Source organism: Schistocerca piceifrons, chromosome 8 (assembly GCF_021461385.2).
Source record: "Schistocerca piceifrons isolate TAMUIC-IGC-003096 chromosome 8, iqSchPice1.1, whole genome shotgun sequence".
In the NCBI taxonomy this organism is placed as follows: Eukaryota; Metazoa; Arthropoda; class Insecta; order Orthoptera; family Acrididae; genus Schistocerca; species Schistocerca piceifrons.
This window is the reverse complement of record NC_060145.1, coordinates 1,655,912-1,666,471: the sequence shown is the minus strand read 5'-3', so window position 1 is coordinate 1,666,471 and position 10,560 is coordinate 1,655,912.

Genomic DNA, 10,560 nt, shown 5'->3' with positions numbered 1-10,560 from the left:
TGTAAAAATCAGTGCTTAACAAACACTTTTAGTCCTTCAGAATTAATAAGAATGTGTGTAACGAAAATGCTGTTTTATCTGCGACACATTGTTTTGGCGGGACATTCAAAAGATAACACAGAAGCATTTAAAACCTCACTTCAAAGAATAGATTATGGCAATGACGAACGACCACCTGATAATTACAGTCACAGTAATTAGACAATCGCAGATAGAATTTTTTTTCCACAACTTGATCAGCCATCTTGTCATTGGCTACAAAAAAATTAGTGCAGTGACTCCCATAATAGTAACAATCAGCCATTCAGAAACCAATAGCATAGGGAAAACCAGTGGCAATTAAGAATACAGTTGAATGATAGGTGGGAGAATAATGGATATTTTTGCAGAAACCAGCCACTTAGGGGCAATTAATGGCAACCCAGGAACAATGGAAACAACTCAGAAGGTTCAGAGTAAATGACAGAAATTGACTGTGCGGATTTCGGATCGAAATCGATACGGAAATGACAGTCAGTTTAATCATAACAACAATCAACTGAGGTTGAATCAAAATTGGGGGGGGGGGGGGGGAGAAGAGGAGGAAAGATTTAATCAGCCAAATATTGAAGAGGTAGTTGAGATTCGTGGACCAGATCCGCGTCCCAGTAATGGAAGACCAGAGAGACAGGGAGATCAATGGCTTGTGATATTGCCATCAACCAATATGCTTCACTATCAGGAAACTCTCACAATAAATAAAGTAGATCTTTGTCAGCCGAAAGTTAAACAAGTTGTCAGCTCTAAAATAAGTGAAAGCTTTATCTCGGCGGTTGGGGGGGGGGGGGGGAGATTGGTGCAAGAACAAGAGGCTGTTAGTCTCGTTAATAACGGAGGACGAGATGTCACAACCTACTGTTTCAATGGAGAGCGACATGTATGGTAATATATAACCTATTAGGATGGGCACAGTTCAGCCAGGCAACAGTACAGAGAATATATAAAGTCAAAATAAACTTGTATCTGATTCTGAACATGTCAGGGAGACCTTGCGAGACGGTTATTGCTCTCAGGAGAAAATAAGAATGACACTCGTACAGTTATGGGAGGAATGTATTACAGAAGCGCAAAATGATTCAGAATCCATGTTGACAAAGGGAATTAATTTATTGCATTATTTGCATATTTTGTTAGAAACAAAGGATAAAACACAGATGCTCATCCGATTGTTACCATATCTGTATGGGAACTTTCTTTAGCTGCTGTTTTGGCTTCCGATAGTCTGTTTAGTATAATAAACGAGACAGTATTTAGTAAATGTCAAAGGCTATCAGAGCGTCTGACATTACCGATGCAGCACACCAAAATAAAAGGTACCATCATACCACCATAGGTAAGAGAGTACAAGTAAGAATCCAGACAAGACTTGATTTTATATTCCGAAGTCATAAATGGTCAGCAAACTTTTTGATCATACTGTTACTTACAACTGAAATGATTTTGGGAATTGAATTTCTTAGTGACAACAAAGCAATTTTATATTTAGACGAGGCTGAGGCAAAATTAGGAACTAACGGTAATTTGTAAATTTAAAATTTGAGGGTTAGATATCTAAGGACGAAGAAGATCTGAACTTTTTAAAATTTCTATTTTCAATTAAGTTGCAAACTTTATGTAAGGAACTTTTAAGCAATATGAGCAATGGAACTGTGTTGTATGATGGCTATGAGCAATCTGTTGATTTATTAACTTTAAAACACGATAAAAATTCAATTGAAATTGAGAAATAAGACATCACCACAAGATAATTAATCTCGGACTGACAAATATCAGAAAACAACAGAAAAAGACAAAAACATCAATGTGATCAGATAAACGGAAAAACATTAAGTTTAGGACAAAAGGTTTTAGTTAGATCGCACTGTTTATCTCACAAAGGCAAATCTTTGAATCACAAACCCTTTCTGGTGGACAAAGCCCCATTCTGCATTCAATGGTTGTGCATGCAAATGCTTTGAAAACTGTAAGTCTGAGGACTCGAAACTCTTTGAGTCAGTCTGTAGTATATTTTTTGCTGTATAAAATAACATGTGAATGCAATATAAAACTATTACTTTACATACAAATCATTGTCATAATATAGAAAACAACAACAATGTCATTCTAAATGTAGTACAATTGCTGGTGAATAAGTTAATAATAAAGAATATGCTAAGAAATATATAAAAAGTTGTAAAATGTGATTAAAACGATTAATGAAGAGCTAATAATGAGGTACATAGGTAATAATGTTATGTTGGCAAGCCGGCCGGTGTAGCCGAGCGGTTCTAGGCGCTTTAGTCTGCAACCGCGCGACCGCTACGGTCGCAGGTTCAAATCCTGCCTTGGGCATGGATGTGTGTGATGTCCTTAGGTTAGTGGGTAGTGGGTAGTATTCGCTGTTCTTTCCTGCAAGATGTATTCGATCTAATCGGTTTTTCATTTGCTGTTCAGTACATGCCGTTGATGATTATTGCTTGTATATCGAGCATTCATCAACAGTTCTCCATTTTGTTGCCCTCAACTTGCAACCACAACTGAGCGTGGCAATGCTGTGTTGGAGTGTTAGATGCCATATTTTGCAGGTGAACAGGCACTGTCTGTGAATTACAACAGTGGTGGCGTGGTGATGTGACAACCACGTTCTGCCACAGCTTCGCATGGATTGAAACTACAAAGGCAATTGCTTTACAAACTCTTTAACTGACAAACATGGGAAATATTTTTTTAGTAACGACATACCATGTAAACAACAAAAGTTCAAGCTTTTCACCTGTACTTCTTATACTGCGACAGATACAACGGTAAGCTCAATTGCAGAATCTTGCGCTTGACACTATATAAATAATAACGGAAAAAAACGCTTGCAAATCGAAAAAGGTCGCATCTTTAAACTGTGCAAAGGAAATTTTTCCTGAATTGTGGTCTGGCTTCTACGACTCCTAAAAGTTGCACTCGCCAAAAAATGCCCGAAAAAGCGCACTTTCTTTCAAATATTACCGCGTATGTCGCCAAATTTCAACTAAAATGTAATATTAAAAAAAAATGGTTCAAATGGCTCTGAGCACTATGGGACTTAACATCTGTGGTCATCAGTCCCCTAGAACTTAGAACTACTTAAACCTAACTAACATAAGGACATCACACACATCCATGCCCGAGGCAGGATTCGAACCTGCGACCGTAGCGGTCACGCGGTTCCAGACTGAAGCGCCTAGAACCGCACGGCCACACCGGCCGGCTGTAATATTCACACACTAAATAAAAGTAGACATTTCCACTGTTCCGGCAAGATACAACACACTGATATTCGGAATGCAATGTAACTAGAATAAGAGCTCAATGTCAGGGATCAAGCAATATGAAATTGCACAAGCGTGTGGACACAGACGCAGGTGTGCTTAAAGTATGCTTTAAGGGCGCTTAGAAACAATCATAGCGAGGAACGTGATTTGCAACGAGTTAAAATTTCATAGAGTGGCTGAGATACTAGTTACAGCGCTCCTAGCGGCAACCAACGCTAACTCGGCCGCCATGTTCTCCTTAGTCAAAACATTAGGAAAGCGTTACTGTTGTTTGTGTTGGAAGTGTGTCAGCTGTTGTGATATTACTGCAATATTTAACTTTTCTAGTTGACTTTTTTGTTACAAAATATAAAGTCAACATGCCTGCAGTGTGTTCAGCGTTCAACTGCACAAATCGCAGCGATAAAACAACAAATATTTCATATTATAAGTAAGTATATTAGTACCGAAATACGACACACGTTTTTTAATGTTTATTAAAGAGTCATTTGCATTGGAACTGTAATTATGCTTAAGACAAATGCAGGAAAGTAATTTATTTATCGTTGATTACAGATTTCCTTTAAAAGATAAGGAAATTGCAAAAATATGGGTTATAAATATGAAGCGAGAAAACTGGTTTCCTACTACAGCCAGTTACCTCTGTTCGGCTCATTTTGAAGAGAAATATATGTACCACACAAATGTCCAGAGGCGCCTTTTGTCAAAAGCAGTACCTACTATCTTTAACTTTCCACCTCATTTACAAAAGCAAGATAAAGTATTACGACCACAACCCAGAAAGCGATCTTTCGACAATTTGCAAGATAGTGCTGTTACAGTGACATCATTAGCACAAAGTAAGTCAATAATTTAATTTTACTCCGTGTTCTTATTACTTTGAATTACATACTTTCTATTATAATCTTATGGTACAACTCTGTTATAAACTTATGATGTAACTGCATTCTTTCAGTGCATGTCGGACCCACATCTATTTCTGCTGACCACAATTACTGTCTACCAAGCCCTAAGAAGTTGAAAACACAATATAACAGAGTACAAGCAGAGAATGTGCGACTAAAGAAGCGGATAAAGCAAATGAAGCAACTTAGTGTACGACACAAAAGAAGAATAGTGCAGTTACAGACTTTAGTTGCTGGTTTGAGAAGAAGGCTACAATCCTGAAATGTCAGAAAAACGTTTTGTTGAGGATCCAGACAGAAGTGTTGCAATTGGTGAGAGGCTCCTTATTTATAAACAATGAACATCTTTTTACAGAAACTGAATTTGGTGAAGAAACCCATTACGTAAAACTGGTAAAACTGCTGCTCAAACATTATTTTGTATGTCGAATAAATCACTTATGCAAATCAAAATCATCTGAGCAGAGAGGTAAAGTTGTGAGACAACTATACACGAAGCTTATTTTATTTAAAGGTCAGTGAAAAGACTGGAACAATACGAATGTCAGTTAAAACATTCTAAAAATTAAATGTAAATAAATTATTTTACTTTTCTTGTAGATTATTATTGAATTAGTATGCTTGTGTTAACTACTTGTAACACATATTTCAAATAAATTCTCGTTCACAGTGTACTGGTTTTTGAGGCTTTGACTGTTTACTTTGAAATAGCGACAAAAATATCGCATTTCTGCGCCCATTACTGTTTCTGATAGTTAACCACAGCATGTTTAGAAGGTTCACCGTAATATTCTGGTGGTACCTGCTCTAATTGCATTAATTTATGGGCAGCAAGTAACGTTATAGAGGATGGACAGACTTATTTGAGTTGTCTTGTAGTGTTATCTACATCGAAAAGTTTAGCCATATTTCGACAAAAACATCCCTTTTTGCTGTCAGAGTACACTAAAATCACTGCTGTCTATTGCTTGTTTCAGAAAAAATAAAGCTAGTATGGGCTATTTCAAGTAAGTCAAACGCAGTTACAAGGGGGCGGGACACAGCAGACGAATGCCTTGACTAAAGAAAACATGGCGGCCAGAACTTCAATTTGCTTCAAACATGGCGGACCTATAGCCACTCTATGAAATTTTAACTCGTTGGTGATTTGCGAACACAACGCTCTAGTGGCAATTGTTGGGTCTCCGCCACTCAGATTTTGGAATCGAAAATAAACAAATATAGTAAGGGAATCAGTGATTCTGAAAGTTGCGCAAAGAAAACTCCAAAGGACATTGTGGCCATCTCACTGAATTTGAGCCCTTAAAATTTTCGACACACATAACTAAAAAGACCATATTCGATTCCTTCCAGGATAAAATATCATTGATAACATTTAAGCAACAAAACAAACTTTCAAGTATTTGTGAGGAGTTAAAACTTTCAAACATTTTAGAGGTGTCAAAAATTTGTGTCTGTACAAGGATCAAGCATTAGATGCTCAACTTAGGAAAATGTGTAGCACATTCGCTATGCGAACACATAACTTGAAGTTTGCATTTCTAACTTGTTTTTCTTCGCATCTTCCAACTTCGTTTCTACATGATCATTGGAGATTCATACAGACACTGGTTGTGTAAAACTGTCGGAAAGTTTATAGCACCATTCTGTGACTTTTCACTAACTGGTGTGGTAGCACGTTCAACCACTGATGTGACATATCCCGATATGGTATTGTACATGTACAAAAACGGGCACGTTTTTGATGTAGCTTTAATCTGTCAGTGCCTTGAAATAGTATATCTTCACAGTTCTCAATTTCTAACATGAAAACTATCAAATATGGCACTTTCTGTTCGTAACTTACATTTCAATAATGCCTCTGTTCGGTTCAGCCTGTGACGTAGAAGGCGATCTCGCATCACACTGCTTCTCCTTCAGTAGCGCGTTGCTGGCTTTCACCTGCTAAAATGCTTTGGAACCTAAATTCCTTGTTGAGACATCACAAAACTCGTCCCGTTCCACATGCCCTTTACCTTTGACATCTCGTGGGAGGATGACTTAGCCGCAGCGACATCAGATGGTTTCAACGTTGTTTCTTGCAAACTTAGGACAGTGGTCTTCCCTGAAGGTAGAGCCCCAGTTCCTTCACATGCATCATGAACCCATTTACGTTCCACTGGAATATGGGGCCAAATTTTAATGGCGAGATATTTATTCACTCCCGTAACTCACTAACAAGTAAGAACGAAGTATTTCATAAACACGTCACAAATAAAAAATTTAAAAATCTAATTTTAAGTACTGATTTGATTTTCGCAAAAGTGTGTGTGACTTCGAAACGTTTCTAAAGCTCTCTGGCTATTTACCACACACTTACGAACTGGTTCCTAATGCTAAGTGTCGTTCGAACGCAAAACATTTCTGCTGATGCCGTGGGATACAGACTGACAAACGTAGTTACCTGTTTTGGAGGGTTCCTGAAGTCAGTCACCGCAGGGGCCGTGGACACGACGATGACGTCGCCTTTTGTGGAGGTACTGGTTGAAGTCTGATGGAACTGAAAGCAAACATAATTGAGTGTCATCTTCCTGCGCATTCTTAATCAGCTACAAGATATGATTATACAATAACGTTTTTGCATCAGTTAACTATTTTTCATTAAAGAAAGCCATTTCATAAGTTCTATACTACGTGTCATTAAATTATATTAAACTGCTATATCGCAGTTTAATTCAGTACGCCATACGCTGCTAACTGAATATTCACCGTTTTGTATAAAAATGGGTGTATCTCTCAGTGTATGTTCCACTACAGCTCTGGAACGCCTGGAGCAGATCAAGTCAAACTTGTTTACCATCTGCTAAAATTAAGGGCGTCTCAAAAAGAGACATCCGATTTCACAAGACTCCACCTATTGCGCGCACAATGATAGGAACTTAGCGTGAATTTTTACTTACACACTAGCGGATCCGATCGTCTGAGATCCACAATATTTCGGCTGGCAACCGTTCCGCCGCCACTAGGTGGTGCTGATGGAATTGACCGCTTAACATTAAATCCGGAGTATACTCGTTTTTTAAATTCTGACGAAATAATAAAACGGGCTTATCATTTCCGGCTGGCACATTCCTTGATATTTTCGGTAGATGTCACTGTGGTGTGTTACTCTGAAGTGTATATTTCTGGCAAGCGTTGTCTCTGAATCAGGCAGTTGTACTAGCGGTCACTCTACAATCTGTTCAATCTGTTCTTGCAGTTTGCCTGTTATTTCCTCATGTTTTATGAAAATGGAGAGTGAAGATGAGTTTGATATTGAATTTAGTGGGTCTGAGAGTTCTGAAGATAGCTATGAAGAGAGTTCGGAAGAAGGAAGTGATGAATCAGTTTCTTATGAGTGTGACATTGCGAGCGCCAGAGTGTGGTACGAGATAGATCCATCTAAGCCACTGCCACCTGCTCCACCACGTTTCCCTTTTACAGGTAAACCTCAAATTAATTGTGAACCCTGTATTGAAGATCTCTTGCATTATTTTAGACAGTTCACTGATGACCGTTACATGCAAATTTTGGTTACCGAGACCAACAAATATGCAACACAAACAAACGTCTCGGCATGGAAGCCAACAACAATTGATGAGATGTAAATGTTTGTTGCTGTAATATTGTTACAAAGCATTGTGAAAAAACCCACATATCAGATGTACTGGACAAAAAGAGCTACATTAGCCACACCAATTTTTAGAGAGGTTCTACCATTCAAGAGGTTTGTCAATTTGAAGAAGAACTTGCATTTTCCGGACAATGCAACCTATAACGCAGAAAGCCACCCACAACCCAAACTGAATAAAGTATGGCCTATTGTGAGCTACCTGTCGACTAAATTTAGAAACAGCTGTGTTCCAGAAAGAGATGTCACTGTAGGTAAAAGCCTGCTGTTATATAAAGGGCGACTGGGACGGATCCAGTATTTGCCGCTCAAGAGAGCTAGGTTTGGCACAAAAACATTCATGTTGTGCGAGTCACAGACTGGATATGTTTTGTCCCTAATTATTTACGTTGGCAAGGGCACTACATTTGAGGAAGAACACAAGGCTCTGCCAATGTCGTCACAAATTGTAATGACACTAATGCGACCCTTGCTAAATATGGGATACTGTTTGACTCTAGATAATTATTATAGCTCTCCCCAGCTTGCTGACCTTCTACTAAGAAAAAGAACAGGTATGTATGGCACCGTGCATCCTACAAGAAAAGAAATGCCGCCTTCTTTCCAGACCAAGAAACTGAAGAAAGGGGAGGTTGCAGCATTCCAGCGAGGTAAACTGACTGCACTGAATTGGAAAGATAAGAGAGACGTCTGCATGCTGACCACTATCCACAGTCCAGAAATACAAACACGGAAAGTAAGAAACAAATATATTGCCAAACCAGTGGCTGTATTTGCTTATAATGACACAATGGGGGGTGTGGATAAAGTTGATCAGCACATCGCAAACAATCCATTGTCACGCAAGAGGGGTAAAAAATATTACAAGAAGATATTTTTTCATCTACAGGAATTAGCAGAATGGAATGCCTTCGTCCTATATAAAAAACATGGAGGAAAGCTCACTGCCCTTGACTTTCGCGTGGCTTTCGCTGAACAGGTCATTGCCAAACATCAGGGGGAGGAATGTTCAGCCAAAGCAGCGGGCCGTCCATCAGCAAAATCAACCCCAACGCGACTTGTTGGACGTCATTTTCCATCTACGATTCCTCCGACCGAGAAGAAGCAGAATCCGACAAGAACCTGTAGGATGTGCTGTAGTGTGTGTGATACCAGAGCGAAGAAGGCACGGAGGGAATCAAGATACATGTGTAAGGACTGTGGTGTAGCTTTGTGTATTGATCCTTGCTTCAGGGTATTTCACACAGCCACAAACATATAAACAATGGCTCTAAATTTTAATGGTTAATGTTGCTGTTCACTTTTAGTGCTTCGAAGCACAGAATTACTGTAATTTTAAGAAGAAGAAAAAGGTTAAGCCTATTACGAGTATACCCGTGATTTTAAACCAGGGGCTATTTAGAGATGAAAATGTCCATCGTTAAGCACCTAAAAAATAATTTCATTGTTACTGTCATTATTGTGCTTCACTGAATATTTCATTTTGGCAACAAGAAAATTATAGTATGAAGGCTTTCACGACCGGATGACATATCTTCTGGTAAACCTTGCGGGATGTAAGGTCGTGGTCCATGAAACTCTTCAGCTCCTAACGTTTCGTCCAGTGCTTCGCTGGACATCTTCAGAGGGGTGTTTCTCCTCCGGTGAGTCGGCAAGACTCACCGGAGGAGAAACACCCCTCTGAAGATGTCCAGCGAAGCACTGGACGAAACGTTAGGAGCTGAAGAGTTTCATGGACCACGACCTTACATCCCGCAAGGTTTACCAGAAAACAAGAAAATTAGTTGAAAAAAGGACCATCATATTGTAAATAATACATACGTTAAGAGGTTAAGTGTCTGCTGCGGGTTCGCGTGTTTGTACCTGCCGCTCCAGATGTCGGGCCTCATCGCCCCGCGCTGTGATCGACTGTGGTGAACAGGAAAGGGGGGGGGGGGGGTGGGGGGCGTGGCTTCGACGGTGGAGGCGAGAGTCGCTTTTCACCCAGCATTCCTGTCGCATCTTGCGCCTTGACGGAGATTAGCACTGGCTTCCGTGCCTTGCTCAGATGAAAGCTAGTGGCCCTCTTGATTAAATTATCAGTCGTACAAATATCAGTTGCTTCTTTGAAAATACAGTCTCAAACTTTATCGGTGATAGCCAGGACTTTCGTTTGCTGGTAATTCATTTTATGTCTATTTTCAATGCAGAGTTCTACTATTGCAGACTGCAGTACGTGCATATGGCACTCGAGTTCTATACGTAACGCCGTCGCTAAGTTTTGGGGCGTTACTGAATTAAAGTGGCTCGTTAGCAGCTGTGTGTGAGGCAAGCGGGCAGGCGCAGAGGCGATGATATGTAACTCCACAAGCGAGCCCGTTCCTCCCCCAAAAGGTGACCAGGTTAAGCCTCGCAATTACGGTGACTTGGCAGAAACGCCGTGCTAGGATGGTCTGGCCTACATATATTACCACACCATTGGGACACAGTGGTGTCGATCTGCACATGCCTGGAAGCAGGGTAATGGTGCAAGAAGGGTGCTACTGATCGCTATAAATACCCTCTGTTTCTAGCACGGTTATGCGCAATGTGACAGCATCCTTCACGAATCGGGTCCACGTCAATATCCGACACTCTTTGGCCCAGCCAGCAGCTGACCCCGGTCTGGGCAACCAGCTACACGACGGGGGGTGCCATTCCCCAG